This window comes from Mus caroli, unplaced genomic scaffold, assembly GCF_978045245.1.
Source record: "Mus caroli unplaced genomic scaffold, Mus_caroli_1 scaffold_17, whole genome shotgun sequence".
Classification (NCBI taxonomy): domain Eukaryota; kingdom Metazoa; phylum Chordata; class Mammalia; order Rodentia; family Muridae; genus Mus; species Mus caroli.
In genome coordinates this window covers 74,593,846-74,616,889 of record NW_028227272.1, presented here as the reverse complement: position 1 = coordinate 74,616,889, position 23,044 = coordinate 74,593,846, and the positions used below count along the sequence as shown (strand labels likewise).

Genomic DNA, 23,044 nt, shown 5'->3' with positions numbered 1-23,044 from the left:
CAGTGATGGCCAACTAGGCCATCTTTCGATATATATGCAGCTAGAGACAAGAGTTTATGCTATTTTCTTAAAAAAACAGCACAACTGCATAACTAGAGACATGTGAACCTGGTAAAACTCTACGTTTAACAATTGTTCATTCAAGTGTTATTTTTGCATTGCTGATGACATAACATACTCATTTTAATTGCTTTCAATTTGTAAGAAACATACAAACTACTAGTTAAATGTTTCCTGGCAACAAGATTAATGTTAAATGTTGATAAACCACAATGACACACACCTCAGGGGCAATCAACTCTTGTTATGTCACACTCATGGATAGTGAATAGATTGCATTACTCTGAAAATATTTGATTTATTATTTTTGTCCAGTGTATTTCTTCAAATTATTTTTTCTCAATTTCAGAAAAGAGACTTCTTGTATAATTTCTGCAACTTTTAAGGAATCAATGTCTGGAAGCTTGCAGTCATTCTATGTTATAAATACTTCATTGAAAACACAGAGCTGACTTGTGAATTATTCCACACCACAAAACAGCAGCAGGGGTATGCAGAAGTCCTTATCCTTAACGACTTTTCCATCTTCTTAGTCCTCATTACAGGTTTACATGGTTCTAGATTGTCTTGTCTTGCTCAAGAACCTAATATTTCCACCCCAAACATTTCCATACACACAGGTTCTCTGAAGAATGGGACATAGTGAATACCAGCAGTAATATGCTGAATTGGTAGCAGTATTGACAATATTTAATAATATTAATATTTTTCTTTACATAGAAGGATGCCATGATTTTGAAAAGACATTCAGCTTATGATGTTCCTCGAAACAGACAGAAGTAGTAGCTTACATGAAAGGTTATGGAGAGATCCAATTCATAGATGCTCTTGAGAAGCCAGTAGGATTTGTTTTCCAGAGGTATGGAATACCAGTGAGCATAGAGATAGCTGTGACAAGCAATTTATTTCTTATGTGTGCATTTCAGAATTGGAGAATTATTCTTACATATCTATTTTTCTCACTTCAAATTTGAATAAGGAAATTGCAGAAACAACAGAAAGGGAAACCATCTACTCATGAAACATAGAGCTCGTGTTTATCTTTTCCAAGACTTCCCTGTGCAGCAAAATCTCATAATACAGAAATAATTCAAGAACAACTCATCAGTACAAGAATATATCCTCTTATTATTCAGATTATCCCATTTTAAATCTAACATTTCTGTTTTACCCACACTTTAGTTTCTAAACTAACTTCTACATCTATTTTAACATTAAGGAGTGGATGGTTATGTTGATTTCTGCTTCATTTGACTGAAGGAAAACCTGAGCAATAAATAACGTCATACCCCACATTAGTATTTTCTTAAGCTTGGTAGCTCAACAGCCTGTGACTGTAAGTTTTCATCTAATGAAATGAGTTCATCCCTCAGATCATGTTTTATGTAAACTATACATAATGACCGGAACTCAAACTACTGGCACAATTATTATATGTAATACAGCATATATAATTATATGGTATTTTATATAGTTTTATAATATTAAATTATACATAATTATATTCACAAATTTTATTTTGTGAGTTCTCTTTTCTACTCTTGTCAAGTAAAGAAGGGCAATGTTTAGTGTTGTCTAATGAACTCAGATACTATTTAAAAGTGTCAAAGCAGAAAACGTGTGAACCTGAGCAAAAAAAAAAAACCTATCTTTTAAGATTAGTGCCTGCCCCACTGCCACAGGTGTATTTGAAATGTCCACTAGTCCTGAAAAATTAAATACTATGTTTTGATTTAACTTGGCAACACCATCTATCACTCGAGATATTTCTATGAATATACCATAGATACTAGATAATAAAAATATAATACCAACCAAGAAAATTAAGAAAATAACTTTGGAAAATGACATTTGATTTTTCTCTTTATCTTCAGGATACTAAACAAAGTTTAAGGTGTGAATGAAATCCATTGTGAGGCCTTGAGTACTGTGGCTTGGAGCCACCTAGGCAGATGACTTGCTATTGTACTTAGGCATTGAGATTTGTTACATTGCATGTGTCAAGGGCAAGCCTTTTATAGAGTATCTCCTTTTCAATATAAAGCAAGAATAATCCACAGTGGTATGATAAAATATGATATGACATGATATATTTTAAAATATGATCATGATATAAAATATATAATTGGTAGAGAATGATTCTGACCATTTGAGGAGTTGAGAGAGGCTATAAGAACCAATATTTATTAAAGGTGAGGATAGAAACATCTCTCCAGGCTTCTGCTAGGAATTACAAGTAACAGACTGAGTATTGGGAATACTTAGTCTTCAGTCACCTACCACATTGTCATAGAGTTTGAAAATAGTGGAAGTGTGTTATGGTTCTGAGAAAGCTTTTTCTTGGTTTGCTAATTCCTACCTGTTAGATGTGGGAGAGAGTCTTAGTAGATGTAGCCTTGAGATTCATGAATTAAGAGGAAGGTGGGAAATGAAAGAAAAGGGTAGAGAAAGACAGAGCCCACATAGATGTTAGAAGAATTTAAAAAGAGAACAAGATGAAAAGAAACAATAAAAGCAGGAGGCGTGCTGCTGTGAAGAAGAAGCACCGTCTCAGAGAAGGCAGGGACTGCTACAGGCAGCACCTAAGTTGGGCAATCATTATTGTGTTCCAAATGGTAACTACAACTACGGTGTAAAAAACAAAAATGAACTTAGCACAGTGTCAAGGCAACCCGTAAAATCATGAATTACTTTCAGAGCCTCCTATCCAGTTTTCTAGGGTGGAAGAATATTTTTCTTTTGTTCTATCTATTATTATTATATTATTATTATTATTATATTATTAATATTTTAATATGAAGAGCTCTTGACCCTTAAGCTTTCATGAATCTGGTCAATATACAAAGAACCAAGCCTAAAAGTCTTATGTCTTTGTTTTCCTAAAGCAAGCATTAAACTTTGTACCATTTGTATGGTCAAAATAAAGACTGCTGGAACTGAAACCCACACGACTGAGGACTGAGGTATTTGAAGATGGCAAATTAAGTGCCTATCTAGGATGCCAAAGTCAATTCTTGGCAGAAAAATATCCCATTTGTTTTAGATAAAATTAAGTGAAGTAATATAAAAAAATCCATTCCTTCCAATGCACCATTAATCAATAGTTTCTTTGGTGTAATCCAGTGTCTGGTTGCAGAGAGTCTTTTCCCGTTTAGTGTTGACTCTAAAAGCTCCTAAACTAATGGAGATGCACCTGTTTGTTCAGTTCCTTCCGGTGAAATCACAAATACTTAAAAATGAAAATGCACATTTTTTTAAGGGTAAATGTAATCTTAAAACAATCTATAGCTCCTCATTTTTTTTTTTTGTATGTAGCTTTTTATAGTTGATCTTCTTTCCAACTGTCTATTAAAACAGTGTTTGGAATAATTTACCAGTGACAAGAGGTACACATTCTACTAAGTAACACATATGTACAAATGAATATAAACACAAACATTAGATATAAAAATTAAATATATATTGATACAGGGAAAATTATAACAGATGGAAAATATTAATTTCTCTAAATCTGAAGTCTCATAAGTTTCTATAAATGAGGCTCACAGAACTGAATCTGTTTATCCATCAATTATTTACCTGTAAATTGTATAAATATTTGTATTTATTTTGTAAATTGTACAAATAAAATTGCTTATTTTGTTCATAAATTTTGGGGGAACAAATATGTGTGAAAGATGTAAGGCAGACTTTAAAAACACAAAACAAAATCTTAAGAATATTACAAAATAATAACTACTATTTGGTGCAGATTTATGCATGATCACAATTTATCCATTTAACTTAAATGCACATACATGCATAGTAAAATTGTCATTTAAATTAACTTTAATAATAATTGTCCAAATATTTAATCATATAACTATTTAAATGAGCTTTTCTATATATGTTTTTCAAGAAGAGAGAAGCCAAACTCTTGTAAATATTTCTGGATTTGTTATAAAAGTGCTCTTAAACAGTTTTCATCTCTTTCTCGAAAAACTCATTATGTCTGTTATTTATTTGTATCGTTTTTATTTTTTGAAATTATAATAAATTAGATTTATCCCTTTCATCCCTCTAAACACTCAAACACACAACTAGTTGCTCTATGAATTCATGACTTCTTTTTAATTAATTTTATTACATGCATATATGCATTTTTATATAACATATATTCCTGAGTATAACCTGTTGAGTCCATGTAACATTGCTTGTACGCATGTTTTCAGGAGTGACCTTTTGGTAATGGAAAACCAATTGTTATGCTATAAAAGTCTACTTATTTTAGACCCTCAATGTCAACAATATTTATTTTCTAATATGTTCTTGCTACCAGAAATACAACCATGTATTTATTTTTGCTCATGAAATTCTAAAGTGGAAAACTATGTTAGCAATGTAAGTGGTGACTTATTTTTAGATACTAATCAGGGAAGCACCTGATAAAAATACCATAGGAACCTTTTTCTAAAAGAAGAGTGGACCAATTTTGAACAAGGGCGTACTATTTTTTAATTATAGTTTGCATCAAGAAACTCGGGAAAAATCCCAGTCTTAAATGATGGAATTCATCATAATCTCAAGGACTCAGTTAGTTTAGCCAAAAGTAGGTTTCTGCTTTTCCCCTTCCTTGATGCCCTGTCTGGCTAAACGTAGCCTATGTTTAAGAAATCATGAAAAGAATAAATTTTGGGAGGCCCCTTGGTATTGCAAACTTTATATGCCCCAGTACAGGGGAATGCCAGGGCCAAGAAGTGGGAGTGGGTGGGTAGGGGAGCAGGGCAGGGGGAGGGTATAGGGAACTTTCAGGATAGCATTTGAAATGTAAATGAAGAAAATATCTAATAAAAAACATTATTTTTGAAAAGATTTATTTTAAAATATCTTTTAGACACCTCCCAAATCATATCAATATTTACTTATCATAGACAGAGGAGAGCTCTGTATGTCTCATTCAGGTCAAGGGAGTATTCTAGAAAGAAGAAAAAAGGGTAGGCACCAAGGAAGTGAAAAAACGTGTACTGAACTGGTGAAAGGAACCCTCCCACCTGGAATGCTCAAAAGGGAAGAGAGCTCTGCAAATGCTTCAAAGAAACATTTTGTTAATGTTTTTAACCAACTGTATTTTAACAGACTATAATGTTTACAGTTAATTTTTTTAACCAACTGTATATTCTATAAAACACCGGAGCTTTTCTATATGATTCAGACATAGTTCTACATACATATTTTAAAGTAAGTGATGAGAAATGATGAAAAAAAAAAGATAAATCATCTGAAATCCAAGTTAGATGAAAGCGTTATCAAAGTAAGCGATAAAGCGTCTCCTCTGCTTTTAATGAAAGTTAGCAGCTTTGCTCAAAAATACCTGGACAATGATGAAATAGCATCATATATGAATAGAAATAGTCAAAATTTTAAAAAAATTAAAAATCAAGATCACAGAGTTCATATATCTTTGTTACATTCTTCCTTATATCTCTTTAATAATACTGATTCCACAAAGAAGTTCTTGGTATCTATAGCTCTAATTAAAATGGACTTAAGTAAAGGACCAGCCTCAAATATATTTTATAAGATTTAATAGTTATCTAAAGCGTATTTCACACTCAAAGAAAAACTTTTCTTAGTTGCCTCCTTTGAATTGCATGGTTAATTTGTTTTGCAAAAAACATGATTTTCTTTATGTGTCTGAGTTAGATCCCTGAAGACTTTATTGTTGGGAAAGTTGTTCTCCACATAAGTGAATGCTACTATGACTGTAAGCTAGCAGGAAGTGGGATCCTGCATACAGAGACATATATGGTCATGTTTTATGGTCACTGCACTGGGACAAAGATTTATGGTTTGGTGTGTAGGATGAACTTTAAAAAGCTGAGTCGTTTAGAAAAGTCACAATATTTAAGTGAACTTTTATTTTGGAAATGTTTTTTTGTTGTTTTTTTGTGTTTTCAGATCTCAAATCCCTATGTTTCAAATTATAAGGAATCTGTATTATTTTTTTCTTGTTGCCATGATAAAATATTATAGACAAAAGGCAATATAAATGCAAGGGTTTAAGATAACATATGTTTCCAGGGCCACGAATACCCACAGTGCTAAGGCAGGCATGCAATGGTAGCAGAAGCAGGGGCTGATTGAACCTGTTATCATCCACACACAAGAAGCAGACAGAACAGGAAGTAGCTAGCACAAAGCTAAGTTCTCGGTGCCTTTCCAAGTGGCACAAATCCTCCCCCAAACAGCACCATCCACTGGAGACCAGTGTTCAAACACAGGAGCCTAGGGAGAGATCTCTCAGTCTAACCATCACAACCCATATTAAAGAAAGCCCTTTACTGCTCAGAGACACGCATACTCTGAATGAGACACTTGGCACCTGTCAGGAAATTATAATACTATTTACTGTAAATCCAGGCTTTTCATTGTTCTTCATTTTTATTTTATTTAATTTTTGGTTTTTCAAGACAGGGTTTCTCTGTGTAGCCCTGGCTGTGTTGGAACTCACTTTATAGGCCATGCTGGTTTCAAATTCAGAAATTCACCTGCCTCTGCCTCCGATGTGCTGAGATTAAAGGTTTGTGCCACCACTGCCTGGCAATTTTTATTTATTTATTTTTTATTATTTAGGATTATGATGTACTTATTATTGCCTCCTCCCTTTCCTCCCATGACCCTACCACTACCATGATCAGATCACACTCTTCTTTTAGTTCTACATAGTTTGCATTGCATGCAACACTGTTGAGAGCCGTCAAATGGCGATCCACCTCCACTCTTCCAACACACCATGTTGGTATTTCTTAAGTAGGATTTCTTTAGCTATTTCATATACTTATGGTACCTGGAACTATGTTATACATTTATTTAGTGTATCTGACACTTAAAATTCTCGTACATATCCTCCTCTATAGGACATACTTGGACCTGTTAACATGCATTACATTCTGTGCTCTTAGATCTGGATATACATCTGAAAGAAAAAAATTGTGACTTATGACTACTACTGGGTCTCCAATGCCTACTGCATTATCTAATAAGCAACAAAAGATGCATGCCCACTGACTAAAACCATAAAATATAAACATATTAATAGATTAAAATAAGTGGTGAGATGTTGCTTGCATACTTTACTTTTGGATTATTAAATGTTTCTAAATTTTGAAATATTCAAATTTATAAATATTTAAATTTTTCATTTTTAGATTCCTAAGGGAAACTGATTAATGAAAGTTGACATATACTTCCATTGTGTGTAAGAGAAAGGGGATATATATATATTTTCCATAAATTATCCAATAGAAAAATTGATTCATTCATGCATTATATTTACCAATCTTGATTATCCCAAAATCTTAAAAAGTTACTAAGTAGTTATGGGCAGAGATTTAGTGAGCTTATACTGGTAACATACAGTCAGTTGAAACCTTACATTTAGGGCTGCTCTGATAACAGCCACAGTTGGGTTGGATGTATGAAAAGTGTCTTTGACAAATGGTGAATTTCACTCTAGGTGTCTTTGTTGAGTAAAAAGTTAGCCTTCCCATCATTGACTCAAACATGCAGACATTTTCGATGTGTTTAGTCGTTTGGGGTATGTGACGTCAGGGGATACTCAAAACTCAAAGTGACAAGACAGAATCATGAGGTTTGTGGTTAACAGAAAAGGAGGAGGAAGAGAAGAAGAAGCAGGAGTGGAAGGAAGAGGAACAAGTGTCTGACCGGATCACAATGTAACAGAGGTCATTCCTGGCGAGCACTTTCCCTTTGGCTCAGCAAACTACTCTCTCAATAAAGACATTTTAATTTTATTTCTGTGGAAATACCAAAGAAAATGATGTAAATTAAATTTCCTTTCTAATAATAGTAGGCCATGAAGATATACCCTGAGCAAAGCGAAGCAGAAGACTAAGACAACCATAAGGATAAATCAAGCGCACAGGCTGTCTTTTACCTCGATCGTCCAGGGAATTGAAACTGAAATAGGTTGAGACCTGTAGCTGGCTCTTTCTCTGTTTTCTTTGGTAATAGAGACATGATTTTGGCCATCAGTCTGGGCTCAGTTTTAAGCTATGGTATTCTCTGTTTGTGGTACACGTGGAAACGGAAGTAATTACTGGAGTCTCAAATGATATCTTCAAGCAATAAATTAATTTGACGGCAATAAAGTAATGAGAAAGCAAAGTGTTTGCATGATGTTGTGCAGGCAGCATTGGCATAGGGAATTCTTGCTGCATATGCACATGCCAAAAACACACATGCACTTTCTTTAGCTTTGACTCTCCTCAATAGGCATCACAAAGTTAATTTCTAAGACTGGGTTCTATTTTTTTTTTGTTGTTGTTGTTGTTAACATTTTTCCCTACATCCCATACACTTGTGCCCCCTGATACCTTAGTTTAATTTAAGATGATTTCATCCATCCGGAAACATACAGAACAAATTTTAGGAATTTCCCAAGCTTTCACTCTCCTTATACTGCAATTCCCATTCCTCCCTCTTGACTATACAGAAAGCCTTTGAGAAATTCACTGACTCCTTTGACCAAGTGACTCCAAAACCATGTAGATCTCCATCGATCTTCCAAACCTTAGTTATGATTGTATGTCACCTTCAGCTTCTTAGTGAAATACCATGCTGGTTAAACATTTCCAGGTTGGTTCCACCTCCTTTGGATGTAGTCACCTGTAATCAACTGTAACACCAACTACACTATTATATTCTTGTTATACACAGGAAAAGGTAGTGGTCTTCATTTGGTTTGTAGAGGAGACTCTCTAGTACCTCTCTCCCTCACAAAAAAATATAAATGCCTCAGGGGAAGTGTAAACCTGTCTGTTTCTTCAATCACCAGGCTGTTAAATGCTTCTAGTTTGGTGCCTAGCTCTTCTTCGATGGGTACTTTAACCTTTGCCTTGCCAGTTAATTCCAATTAAGTTGGCATTCATTCAAAACATTTATTAATCACCATCAATAGTCTATACATGGGACTGAATCACTCTACTGTTTCCATGTAGTTTATTCTCCATCATGGGTATTGGTTTCACCACAGGAAGACGGAGGCTACTCTGTTATTTTCCATACCCAAGATACCTACCCAAGTAAGCACCACAGTCAGTCACACTGAAATGTCATTTGCTTATATATATATTATCCCAGACACGGAGGTAATTACAGGTGAAGATTACATATTTTAAGTCAGTGTAATAGCTCATGTTTGTGTACTGGAAGCACTAGTTATGTACTGGTAATGCTGGGTTTCAAATGAATTTCTGTCAGCTCATACAGAATCGTTTTTTTAAAATAATTTCTTATTAGATATTATGCTGGCTAATTTTTATTATCTCCCAAAGAATTAGTAAACATGGTCTCTATATTATTAATGAGTATTACTACTGAATTTAGAATAAGGGGTCTGAGCTTCTTTGGAATAAAATTCAGTCCGGTGATAACTCTAATTTTGTTAGTGGAGGCAAGGTTCATGACTTAAATGGTGTGAACTGAATAGCAATTTACATCACACAGCATGCTGTGATACTATGATACTCTGTCTTCACAGCTTCTTCTTGCATATATTACCATTCTTTGGTAAATAAATACTGAATATTTTGATAAACAGAGCCTCTTTTGTCCATATAATATCAACAATAGCAATGCCATGTGTGCAAACAATTCATGAAAGGGAACAGAAATTCTAAGTGTAATATTTCCAATTTTAGACCAAATAAGTAATTTTACTATCTCATAAATATTTTTCATAAATACTTGGATCTTATGTGTGTTGTTTTAAGAAAATCTTCTGGCTGGATACCAAAAGTAACCATTAAAATTCCATGTAAAATAATTTCATTGTACATCAAAACACAAATATTTATATTTTCGTGCCCAATCCAATAGAAAAATATGATTTAATCAAGACATAATAGAAGGACAAAAAATTTTCCTTACAAAAATGCATGTACAATTCAATAGTTTTATTGTCTCATTTCACTCCATTTAGGTGAATGAATATTTTTTCTGCATTCATTAATTTAAAAGATGAGCAATACAGTCATGACCCTAAAGGGCATGGACAAAAAGACAAACATTAATTAATTTTGATATGTGAATTCTATTTTTCTTCAAGTTGCTATGAAGAGGTATGACAAATAGCCACCAAGAGAAAGAGGAGAATCTCTAAACACCTATGGGAAGTGGTGCTGTTTGCAGCAAATCTTGAGAAATTTGGATGCTTGTCAATTGTGCCTACTTATGACACATTTTCATGATCATCTATACCATTTTCTTTCTTCTGACAGGAGAATGCTTACCTTCTACTACTGTCTGTGCCTCTTGTATAACATTTTTTTTCACTCCTTAATTTCTTGATTCAAATGGGAATTATTCTTTTGTACATCTGCCAGAAGTGTAATTAGGGAAAACTGCTCTCCGTTCTATTTTAAAATTTTATTTTAAAAGCAATGTTTAGAGGATCTATTAAATAAATTATGATACACCCAAAGATCATCTAATGCAAGTCATTAGAAGAGGAAATGGACACTGTTGATTTAGATGGAGATCTAAATTAAAAGAGGAAAAAGCTCCAAATCGTGCCAACAGTATAAAGTATCATTTGCCTTTATTAATATTGTTGTTTATGGACATGAAGAAAGACTGAAATAATCAAATGTTAGTAAGAAAACTTTGGGGGAAATGTCACCTATTGTATAGTGTAATTTTCTATTTTATAATTAAATAATTCATAAAACAAGGGTTTATATTAGAGGTGAAAAGTATGCATAATCTACTTTTTTAAAAAATAGATTTTTAAAATCTAGTTCATCATACTAAATATTAAAAATAATAATCGCTTTTTCTTAGTTTACAGAAAAAAATTGATTTTTTTATGTATTACTGCTTGCTAATAATTAAAAAATATCCATGGTGATGATTAAATTATCTATAGTCATAAATGATTCTTTTTTTTTTATAGCTGGGAATTGAACCCAAAGCCTGCTTGAAAAGTATTTGACTACTGAGTTACATCGGCCTCCTATTCAGGCCCTAGAATAATAAAATTCCAATGAAAGTATGATTTAAAAGCTCACATAATTGCAGAATTTTTAATTTCTGAGAAATAAATAATAAAAGGAACTTTTAGTCAATTAACAGAAAGACTTAGGTACTTATTGTTTCAACATATCAAAAACATCAGCACCATCATACGAAGATGAAAGCCAGTGAGTGGAACAATCTGAATCAGGAGTTTTCAATACAACGGACGGCACATATAAAGTCGGAGTGGAATCATAAGACCTTGCCTACTCATCAGAAATAATACAACCCATGTTCTACAAAGATGCCTAGAGACTAGACCTGCACCCAACAGCTAGAAAGAGACAGCTCTGTAGCTACCATAACCACCTCATCAAGATGGCCTCAGCATGAGTTGCACACGGTGTCCTCCCATCAACCCTTCTGATGGTCTCGCCAGGAGCTTCATGTCATATTTTGGGATTAACTCCTCCATCATTCATTGAGAGCACCAAACTAACAAGCACCATATTTTCCAATGGAGCATCAGAAGTCATTTTACAGGCCACAACTTCTTTTGGTTTGTTTAAGTTGCTCTTCATTTCCATTGCCAAGAACTAGCCGGGCGTGGTGGCGCACGCCTTTAATCCCAGCACTCGGGAGGCAGAGGCAGGCGGATTTCTGAGTTCGAGGCCAGCCTGGTCTACAAAGTGAGTGCCAGGACAGCCAGGGCTACACAGAGAAACACTGTCTCGAAAAACCAAAAAAAAAAAAAAAAAAAAAAAAAAGAATTATGTTACCCATGTACTTTACAGATGGGGAAACATCCTCCTCCAGGCCATGATTTGGTAGCCACGAATCTTAGAGCAACAACATAACAAAGCTAAGAAATCATTAACCCAGGTCTAAATAAATGCAGCCTACCTTCCCATCTGAACGGGAACACCCTGACTCCGTGGTGCACTGCTAATTTTTACGTTATTGTTTTGGTTTTACCCAAGGTCTGTGATCTGCACCGTTCTGCTCTTTTTAGGCAAGAAGCAGCCTGTCCTGAATTAGAAAAGAGGTCCTAGAGTGTGGGAGCCGGGAATGACCTACATCTGAGCAAGCTGCACATGATTCACCACAATTAACCAATTTGGTTTGAAATAGCTACAATTAAGTTATTAGCAGAGAAGTATTATCTAGAGTAGAATCTCTAAATTTATCTTCATGTACGCCCTAAGCAAGCAAAGGGCTGCATTTTCAGGAATTGTAAGCAAAGTAAATGCTAAAAATATCCTTTCAAATTAACATTATATTGTGAAATTATTCACAACTAGGATTTGTGTTTTGGATATTTGAGCTATTTCCTTAAAATCTTTAGCTGTAGAATAGCAAGAAAAATATAAAGCCACTGTGCATAAGAGATGCTCAGTATCTACATATTGTCTGTCTGTCTGTCTGTCTGTCTATCATTTATCAGTACACATGTGAAGGTTCCTGATATTTGAAAATTGTATATAGTATGTAAGTTACTGTAAAATCATGGAGAAAGTAATATAGAAAATGATGACTTATATGTAGCAGAATGTTTTCCACTGTAAAACAAACAGTGTAGAAAGCATTTGGACTGACAAACACTGATTGTGCGAATTCAAGTTTAGCAATTCAGGAGAGATAATCGATCACAACCCATCACCGACAATGGATGGAATCGATCCTATCCATATCTACTGAGGACAGGATATTTTGAAACTGCTAAAATAAATTTATGATAAAAAAGATTTCCCCTACCTTTATAGTTGAGTAAAATGTTGTCTGAGCGACCATTCAGGATAACCTGGGAAAGAAATGGAAATGAGATGACATGGCATGGAGGTGGGGGAAATACAAGGATCAGATAGCTTTGAAGTCACTATCAACATTTAATACTAGTATTCAATAAACTGGGTACCCAGACAATGTTTCAAGGCACCCTCGGTTCCCACTTCACCTACTCATAATAACATTGCTGGTGACAAAGGAGGTGGGCACATTATTACACACGTGTCCTATGTAGACGGGGCTTGTTTGTGTGTCACAGGGTATCCGTAATCATTATGACTCAGCTGTTCATTACTAGCCAATTTCGATACTTCACTCTTGACATCTTGGAAGGGTGACACGCAAAAACGAAAACCATGGCGTGCTGATAAAAATGAAGCTGGAAAGAACCCAGATGCCCCTCAACAGAGGAATGGATATAGAAAATGTGGTACATTTACACAATGGAGTACTAATCAGCTATTAAAAAGAATGAATTTATGAAATTCCTGGGCAAATGGATGGACCTGGAGGGCATCATCCTGAGTGAGGTAACACAATCACAAAGGAACTCACACAATATGTACTCACTGATAAGTAGATATTAGCCCAAAACTTAGGATACCCAAGATATATAATACAATCTGCTAAGCACATGAAACTCAAGAAGAATGAAGACCAAAGTGGGGTCACTGTACCCCTTCTTAGAATTGGGAACAAAACATCCATGGAAGGAGTTACAGAAACAAAGATTGGAGCTGTGACAAAAGGATGGACCATCTAGAGACTGCCATACCCAGGGATCCATCCCATAGTCAGCTTCCAAACGCTGACACCATTGCATACACTAGCAAGATTTTGCTGAAAGGACCCTGATATAGCTGTCTCTTGTGAGACTATGCCGGGGCCTAGCAAACACAGAAGTGGATGCTCACAGTCAGCTAGTAGATGGATCACAGGGCTCCCAATGGAGGAGCTGGAGAAAGTACCCAAGGAGCTAAAGGGACCTGCAACCCTATAAGTGGTACAACATTATGAACTAACCAGTACCCTGGAGCTCTTGACTCTAGCTGCATATGTATCAAAAGATGGCCTATTTGGCCATCACTGGAAAGAGAGGCCCATTGGACACACAAACTTTATATGCCCCAGTACAGGTGAATGCCAGAGCCAAAAAAAAAAAAAAAAAAGGGAACGGGTGGGTAGGAAAATGGGGGAGAGGGGGGAGGGTATGGGGGACTTTTGGGATAGCATTGGAAATGTAATTGAGGAAAATATGTAATAAAATATATTTTTTAAAAAAAATGAAGCAAAATAACTATAATAACAAAATTAAAAACTAAACAACTCCAGATTTAGGGCTGGAGAGATGGTTCACGTGGTAAGAGCGTTTGTTCTTGCAGAAGGTCCAGGCTCAGTTCTCACCACACCACAGAGTGGTTCAGGACAACTATTTGTAACTCCTGTTCTAGGAGGTTTGATGCTCTCTTCGGATCTCCCTGGGACCAAGAATATGATGCACATGCATACACGCAGGCAAAATACACACATTTTATTTTACATTTTAAATAAAATGTAAAAATCTAAAAATACTAAATATTCACAGACTAAAACTTTTTACATTATTGGAAATACATGAGCCAAGAAAGTCATTAATTCTTCAGATATGATAAAAGTTCTTCCCACGGTGATTTAAGTTCTGAATTTTTGACACTGAATAATGTCTCAACTAACCTAGACCCCCAAGATCTATCAGACACTGAGCCACCAAACAGGCAGCATAAACTAGCTTGATATAAGGCCCCCAACACACACAGAGGACTGCCTGGTCTTTAAAGAATAATAATATATAAAAACAAAAACCCTCAACTGTTGACAGATAGTCAAAGAAGTCTCTTAGCTAGTTCATTGCAGAACTCAGGGTAGCCTTTATCTACATTATTAGTATAAAATGTATCATCTCAGAGCTAACATTTTTAGATATAAAAATTTGTACACATGCTTATTTACACACTCTTGTACAACAATTATGCTTACATTTCCAAATATACTTAAGATACCTGGAATGTATTTTTCTAATTGATGATTCAGTTTATGTTCTCAACTATATTTGACTCTAAAGTTCTACTTTTTTCTCACCTCCCAAATCGAGATCATGGCAAATAAGCACATCTGTATCTTCCAAAGTGCCATCTGTGTTGCAGAGGACTTATGATAAACACTATCTCAATGGGCATTCTTTGGCTTTGGATGCTACTGTTACATATATTAGTTGAGATTACTTAATTTTATTTCCAGTTAATGAATTTTGTGGCAAAACTTTCCTTCATGTGGTTTGAAAGGGTTTGCAGAGCTGAGGGAAGGTGGAGAGGTGATCAGATGTTGTTAAACATAAATACCCTAAGGATTCTGTTCACTGCTCTTGTCTTCTAAAGAGGAGAACATTTAGTGAGATTATCATGAAAAACATTAAACCTTTCCTATTTAACCTATGAAGGTTTAGAAAGAAAATTTAGTGTATTGTATAATGTATTTCAGATTCCATTTCTTTCTTTTTTTTTTTTTTTTTTTTTTTTGGTTTTTCTAGACAGGGTTTCTCTGTATAGCCCTGGCTGTTCTGGAACTCACTCTGTAGACCAGGCTAGCCTCGAACTCAGAAATCCGCCTGCCTCTGCCTCCCAAGTGCTGGGATTACGACCCCAGTTCTTTGGTGACTATAAAAAGTCACGAGTTTATATTCTTCAAAAGCAGGCTACTCACAGCAATCAAAAGAGTAAGGTTGGACCTTATCCCTTTCCTTCAAAGTTTGTATGACTAAGCAGCTTTGGATCATAGGCTTTCTGTACTGCTGACCAAGAGCAGCTTGCTCTTTATAATGACACACAACAAATTATGATTAATGTATTTATGGAAATCTCTATACTAAAACTAGCATCATCAGCAAACAGAGTTAGGAACTTTCTGACTGACTAGATAAGATCGTTGACTTTACATTTAGATAATGAATTAAAACAAAAAGCATATTTTGAATAATGTGTAATATTATTACTATACCCCATGTTCTTTTCATTTTCTGCAATTCTTAGTTTTATATTGGACATAGAAGGATAATGGAAACCCTCGTATCTATTTAGTATTAAGTATAGTAGCATGGATGTCTTCTGAGTCTTCTTTAGAAATCAAATCAAGCAGTGTCTGTTGGTAGAGCATGCTTCAGTAAAAAAAAATTTCCATTATAAACTACAAAGAATAATTACAAGTTTTTTTCTGTTATTAACCAAGCATATTGTTCTGTATGAGAACTTTTGTTTTACCCAAGTCATTTGCACAATACATTTTCATTTCTAGGATTTGAATTCTACAATGTGAATCCAAGTCCAGGGTAGGGTCAGGGTTATTCTTACTCTTTTTTATTATTATTAGATATTTTATTTATTTACATTTCAAATGTTACCCCTTTCCCCAGTTTCCCCTCCAGAAACCCCTTATCCCATCCCTTCTCCCCTGCTTTTATGAGGATGTTCCCTCATCCACCCACCCACTCCTACCTCCCTGCCTTGGCATTCCTCTACACTGGGGCATCCATCGAGCCTTCACAGGACCAAGGGCTACTCCTCCCATTGATGTCTGACAAGGCCATCCTCTGCTACATATGCAGCTGGAGTCATGGGTCCCTCCATGTGTGCTCTTTGTTTGGTGGTTTAGTCCTTGGGAGCTCTGGGTGGGGGTACGGTTGGTTGATATTGTTCTTCCTATGGGGTTGCAAACTCCTTCAGCTCCTTCAGTCTTTTCGCTAACTCCTCTATTGAGGACCCCGTGCCCAGTCCAGGGGGGGCAGTCTTTGGATGGCCTTTCCTTCAGTCTCTGCTCCACATTTTTTTTCTCTGTATTTCCTCCCTCTTTACGGTGTGGCTATGGTATTTACATCAGGATGCTGTGATGTTTAACACTATTGAGAGGTGTATGTTTAAAGCTTTGACAGTATTATTGTGCAACCATTTTCATTTCCCCCACTTACAATAAAAGCATTGTTCAGATCATTATAAGAACATGTGACTTTTGAAAAGCTACAGCTTCTTGCCTGGTGACGGAATGATTTGGAAATACCATGGCTACAACAATATTTTCATTTCCAAGGAATTTGATAAGGCCTTTTCCCCACACAAACTCTATTGGAGCAAGTCATATGACTGGCTTTCAGGTGCACAGATTCATCTCAATTGATCATGATTTTTTTTCCAAGTGACAGCTGGCACGTGGCCCATAGGATGGTTTCAGAAGTATTCTTAAGCAACTTGTAGGGGCCAGCTGAGGTCCTGTCAGCTGATCTGAGACTAGAAATGACAGCATCCCAAGGACACATTGTCAGACTGTCATGTTTAATACCTTTCTGGAATAGAAATCTCCATGCAAGTAAAATGTACTGTATTTTAACACTGTAGATATCCAGGAAGTGTAATTTACAACTCTGCTAACTTTACATACAACAGATTAAGTTTAGTACAATTTGCTAAAATCACATATACACATAATCTTTTGACATACATATTTTTATTTTGAGTGTAATTAATGAACTATACAAGAATCATCACTAAAATGTATCTTATCTTTCATTTTGAAAAGGCAAAATACTAATGTTTATTTAGAAAATTATATTAAAAATAATAATGTCTTGCTCTTAATGGAACCTATATGCCACTCAATATTATTAAAATAAATAAATCTCTAAGGTAAATGGTATTAAGTGATATAATAGAAGGTCGGAAAGTGAATATCAAATAAAGTTATGCTTTTGGAACATCACAGTGTTTCCTGTTCCATTTATGTCACCCCCTTTATCATCATGGGATCGTTAAAATGGATTGTACTCCAAACTCTTAATAGCATTTAGCCTTTGAAAGGGAGAAGTGAGGGACCATGAGTTAGTTACATTCCCTGGTAGGCAGATGGAGAGGGAAAGATAAGAAAAATGGTGAGCTTCCAATATGGCTGGCTACTTCTTTGTCCCCCTGCCTGGAGACAAAAGCCTGACAGCTCAAAACAAATCTCATTGGCCTTTTCTTTTTCCAGGTAAAGATCCCTGCTGGTGGATCAACCTAGGCCAAACTTATAGATCTATCTGTTTTGCTATTTAGTTCAAGGTTACTAGTCATGAATTGGAGCAGGAAGCCCCAAGAAACATCCATAAATCTCCATCCCTTAATGGTAGACTGAGTTTCCCTGATAGTTTGTAGGAGGTATTTTTGCACTGTATTCCTTGCTGTGTGTGTATTTCCTCACCCTTAATAAAAGCTTTCATTAATCAACACCACCACACCCCTCCGATAAAGGCAGAAATGAAGAAACTACTCCGCTTCCTGAAAGGTTATCAGCATCTGTTATTTTGGGTATTTGGGCCTAAGAGTTCTCTTTAGGCCACCATGTCAATTTTCTGTGACTAAGGATGGCACCACACCGCGTAAATTATTATAAAACATATTTGACTACAAAGTATCTGAGAAAGGGAGAAGCATTCCTCCCTTTTTAAGGCTACCCTAAATGCTTTTGGGAGTTATGGGGTACAGTCCACTTTAATGGTTCCAGGATGATAGAGAGGATCATGCAGATGGAACAGAAACCATTGTGATGTTCGCATGATACTGAAAAGCATAACTTCATAGTTGTGTTTTCCTGCCTTCTATTAGATCACTTAATACCATTGATCTTAGAGATTTATTTATATTTAATTACATTGAGGAGTCTATAAACTCCATTAAGAGCAATAAATTATTATTTTTAATATAATTTTCTACATTAACATTATTATTTTTTACAAATTATCTGAGAAATATGTGAGAAATGTATATCATAGCAATTAAATAAAAATCAGTAAAACCACCTCAACTAGCTATGCTTTGTTTTAGTTTTGACACAATCCTAACTTACTGATGTATATTTTACAAATATTTTATAAACTAATAACTTTTCATTATTAGCTTAACATTGTCAGTTAAAGAGTCTCTCTTTGTTTTCTTTCCATTATCATTTCTTTCTGCCTTAAATAGGGAGGCAAAGTGTAAGGGATAGGCTTTGCAACTCAGAGATGCAGTCTTCTTTTCTTTTTGAGGCTAATCATCTGCAATAATACATAAAATAATTGAAATCAAGTTCCCACATTTTCTCAAAACAGCATTCCCATTCTTACTCTTTCACAGGGCTATCTATTTCTTGTTTATTTTTATCCTCAGTCAAACAGATCAATCTAATGACTTCATAAATTTGCTTTTGGTAACATTTCAAAAATATTTAATTTTTATACAACATGTGCAATATAACTAATTACTTATAATACCCATTACTATGTTAAAAGAAGGTGCCAATTTTGTTTGGGAGTATATACCTTAATATGAAATATAAAAATATAAAATATAAATCTTAGAAACAGAAAAAGTTGATCCTATAAGATGAAAATAAGCTTAACAACTTTATGAATTAAATATTAAGCTTTAACACAATTCCTATATTTTGAAATTGACCATTGATAACCCAGTATTTCATTTAGTTTTTAAGTGCATTGCTTAATTTGTACATAAAAACAAATAAAACTTAGAGTCTCTGATCTGCATGTGAAATAAAAGATGTGGTCTTTGTCTTCCCAATCCTGGGTTGCTTGCCTTAACATAAGAATTCCTGTTTCTATCCATTTTCTGGCAAATGTTGCAAGTTCATTTCTCCTTAGGGTTGAATAAAATTTCACTGTGTATATTATCCACATATCCTTTATTCTTTCTTTAGTGATGTATGTCTCTGGTGTTTCCACCTCAAAGCTATTCTGAATAATACAGCAATAAACATAGAGAAACAAACATCTTTCTTTGGCAGTTCCTACATTCTATTCAGGATTGGTGTAGCTCTGTCACAAGTCCTTCAAAATTCCAATATACAGAAAAACAAAATAATAAAGCGAGATTCATTCAAGTATAGAGCTTAGATTTCATAGACATTGGCAATCTGTCATGTTGTTTCAGTGACTTCAGTTATAAATGCTAAGTGTAGCCACTATTCTCATTTAGTTGAAACCATTTTCAAAGGAGTATCCTTTCCACTCATTCTAAAATGGCCACCTGTATGAATGCTTCAACCTGTGTTGATCTGTTTTCTTATCTTTCAGAGAGTGAATTATTTTCTAACATGTGAGGTATGTATTTATTTGTTAAAGTGTTTATCGACTGCCTTCCCAGAATATAAGATACATGGGGACTACTATGTATTGCAGTCAAGTTTCATCTATTGTACTCCATTCACCTCCATGGTATCCAAATATCAGCAATAATCTGAAGTCACTACATCTGTTTTCAATACATAGGGCACTTTTATTTTTACCTTGTCTAAGAAAATGTGTATCCACCTCAAAGCTACTGGGAAGCTCTCTTTCTACTAAGTTGACATCTGTCCCTTCTTCAAATTTCAACTGCATCAGTTAAGCCTTTTCCTGACACTAATGTTATTTACTGCATACTGTGGCTCAGCAATTGTGATGCTCTCTAGTTAATGTGGATGTTGACGAACCCACATTTCTCAATCTAGACAATATGGAGCATGAAGTGAGAAAACTCATCCCATCCAAAGACCTAGGGGTGATGTAACCAAGTGTCAGAATCCAGCACCACTCTGTGTGGTGATTCCTGTTTTTTCTTTCAGGGAAAATACACAGCTGTGTACTCAGGCTAGCCCTAAGCATGAGGAATAAGAATGTGGGAAAGGCCATCCAGAGACTTCCCCTCCTGGGGATCCATCTCATATACAGTCACCAAACTGGGACACTATTGTGGATGCCAAGAAGTGACTGCTGACAGGAGCCTGATATAGCTGTCTCCAGAGAGGCTCTGCCAAAGCCTGACAAATACAGAGTTGGATGCTCACAGCTAACCATTGGACTGAGCACGGGGTCCCCAATGGAGGAGCTAGAGAAAGGACTGAAGGAGCTGAAGGGGTTTGTAACCCCATAGGAAGAACAACAATATCAACCAACCAGTTCCCCCAGAGCTCTCGGAGACTAAACCACCAACCAAAGTGTGTACATGGAGGGATCCATGGCTCCAGTGGTATATGTAGCAGACAATGGCTTTGTAGGACATCAATGGGAGAAGAGACCCTTGGTCCTTTGAAGGCTTGATACCCCAATGTAGGGGAATGCCAGAGTGGGGAGGTGGGAGTGGGTGGGTGAGGGAACACTCTAATAGAAGCAGGGCGAAGGGATAGAGAGTTTCTGGATGGAAACAGGGAAAGGGGATAACAGTTGAAATCTAAATAAAGAAAATATTAAATAAAAAAAAAAGAATGAATGTTGATTGTGTAAGACCAACACCCAAGACAATCATCACTTGATTCTTCACTTTCACATTGTCTAGACTGTGGTGTGATTAAGCATGGATTTAATTTGGGCAAATGCTGGCCAAAGTAAACTATGAAGGAAGATGAGGGAACACTATGTCTAATTTGGGGTTCTAGACTTTGGAGAGAGAAGGGAAAGGCAGTGCTGATGGACTTCTGGAGTTAATCTGGAAGTACTTAAATAGAAAATGAGCATGACTTGAGGCCCCAGCCCTCCCAGGGATTTTGGGATCTGAGGCTGTGTGAGTTCTCATTTATTCCTGAGGTCATTAATGTACAACTGTGTCTTCTACATGATTTCAATGTAAATAGTTGTACCTTTCAAACATAATCAGAATTATTTAAAGAACCTATAAGTGCACAAACAGAACCATACTGACCATCAAATTATAAAATAATGAAATACATTTTGCTAAAGTTGTAGCTTAAGAATCTATGTGAGAAAAGATGGGTCAGTTTTGGAGAAGAACTATAATATAATTTAGAGGAAGTAATTAATGTCTACACTTCCATGTATGGTGATATTGTTAGTTAACTTTTCTGTTCATACAATAAAGCCTCGTGACCAATCAACTTAGACGGGAAAACTTTAGATGGAGCTTTCCTTTCCGGGCTGGTAAAGTGAAGGCACAGAGGCAGAAACAGTTGAGAACTCACATCTCAAATCCCAAGCAAGATGCAGTGGGCACATTGCTGAAGGGACCCTGATATAGCTGTATCATATGAGGCTATACCAGTGCCTGGCAAATACAAAAGTGGATGCTCACAGTCATCTATAGGATGGAACACAGGGCTCCCAATGGAGGAGCTAGAGAAAGCACCCAAGGAGCTGAAGGGGTCTGCAACCCTATAAGTGGAACAACAATATGAACTTACAGTACCCCCAGAGCCTGTGTCTCTAGCTGCATATGTAGCAGAAGATGGCCTAGTCAGCCATCATTGGGAAGAGAGGCTCCTTGGTATTGCAAACTTTATATGCCCCAGTACAGGGGAACGCCAGGGCCAAGAAGTGAGAGTTGGTGTGTAGGGGAGCAGGGCAGGGGAGGATATAGGGAATTTCGGGCTAGCATTTAAAATGTAAATAAAGAAAATATCTAATAAAAATACAAAAAAGAGAAATGGGTAGAAATAACTAAGATTGCATAATTCAAAATGACTTTGGCATAAGTGAAGATTTATTCAAGCAAACCACCAGTATGCTAGGAAGAATACGGTTGGTTTATTTGTTTTCTGTACAGAGATGGCATGAACCATATTAAATGATGACTTTAGTAGTTTCTTAAATAAAATACTTACTGTGTGGAACTAAAAAAAAAAAAAAAAAAAAAAAAAAAAAAGACCACCACTACTCTCCTCAAGCCTGAAAGTCCACCCCAGTAATGTACTTCTTCCATGGAAACCACACCGCTTAATTTTTCTCATGTTTTTCCACTAGTGTCACTAAATATTCAAGTGGCCGAGACTAATGGGAATATCTCATTCAAACCACCCAATGACTTTCTTTCCTTCTCTACAAGTGAAGTTAGCTTTCCTGGCGAATGAAAAGCAGGTTAACAGCATACATCCTTTCTATTTGAAGTTGTTTGTTTTATATATATGTATATATATATATATATATATATATATATATATATATATATATGTGTGTGTGTGTGTGTGTGTGTACATATGTGTTACCATTGCACTTCTGGAGAGCGTTCCTTTCCTAGGAGTTAATCTTAATCTTGGTAAATACTGTTTCATATTTAAAGACAAATTTATGTTAACAGATTACAAATATAGAATTATATTCATACACCAAGGAGAGAATGGCTCTGTTATTTACCCAAAT

General features: G+C 35.6%; 1 long non-coding RNA gene across 14 annotated transcripts in view; it reads right to left on the bottom strand.

The window, feature by feature from the left end:
* Positions 1–23,044, bottom strand: part of LOC110311497 (uncharacterized) — a 463,301-nt gene that overhangs the window by 127,271 nt on the left and 312,986 nt on the right. For all 14 annotated transcript variants that reach the window (XR_015045734.1, XR_015045735.1, XR_015045732.1 and 11 more), the window contains one exon: positions 12,832–12,877. This is a non-coding gene — a long non-coding RNA (uncharacterized LOC110311497). The remainder of the gene's footprint in view (positions 1–12,831; positions 12,878–23,044) is intronic.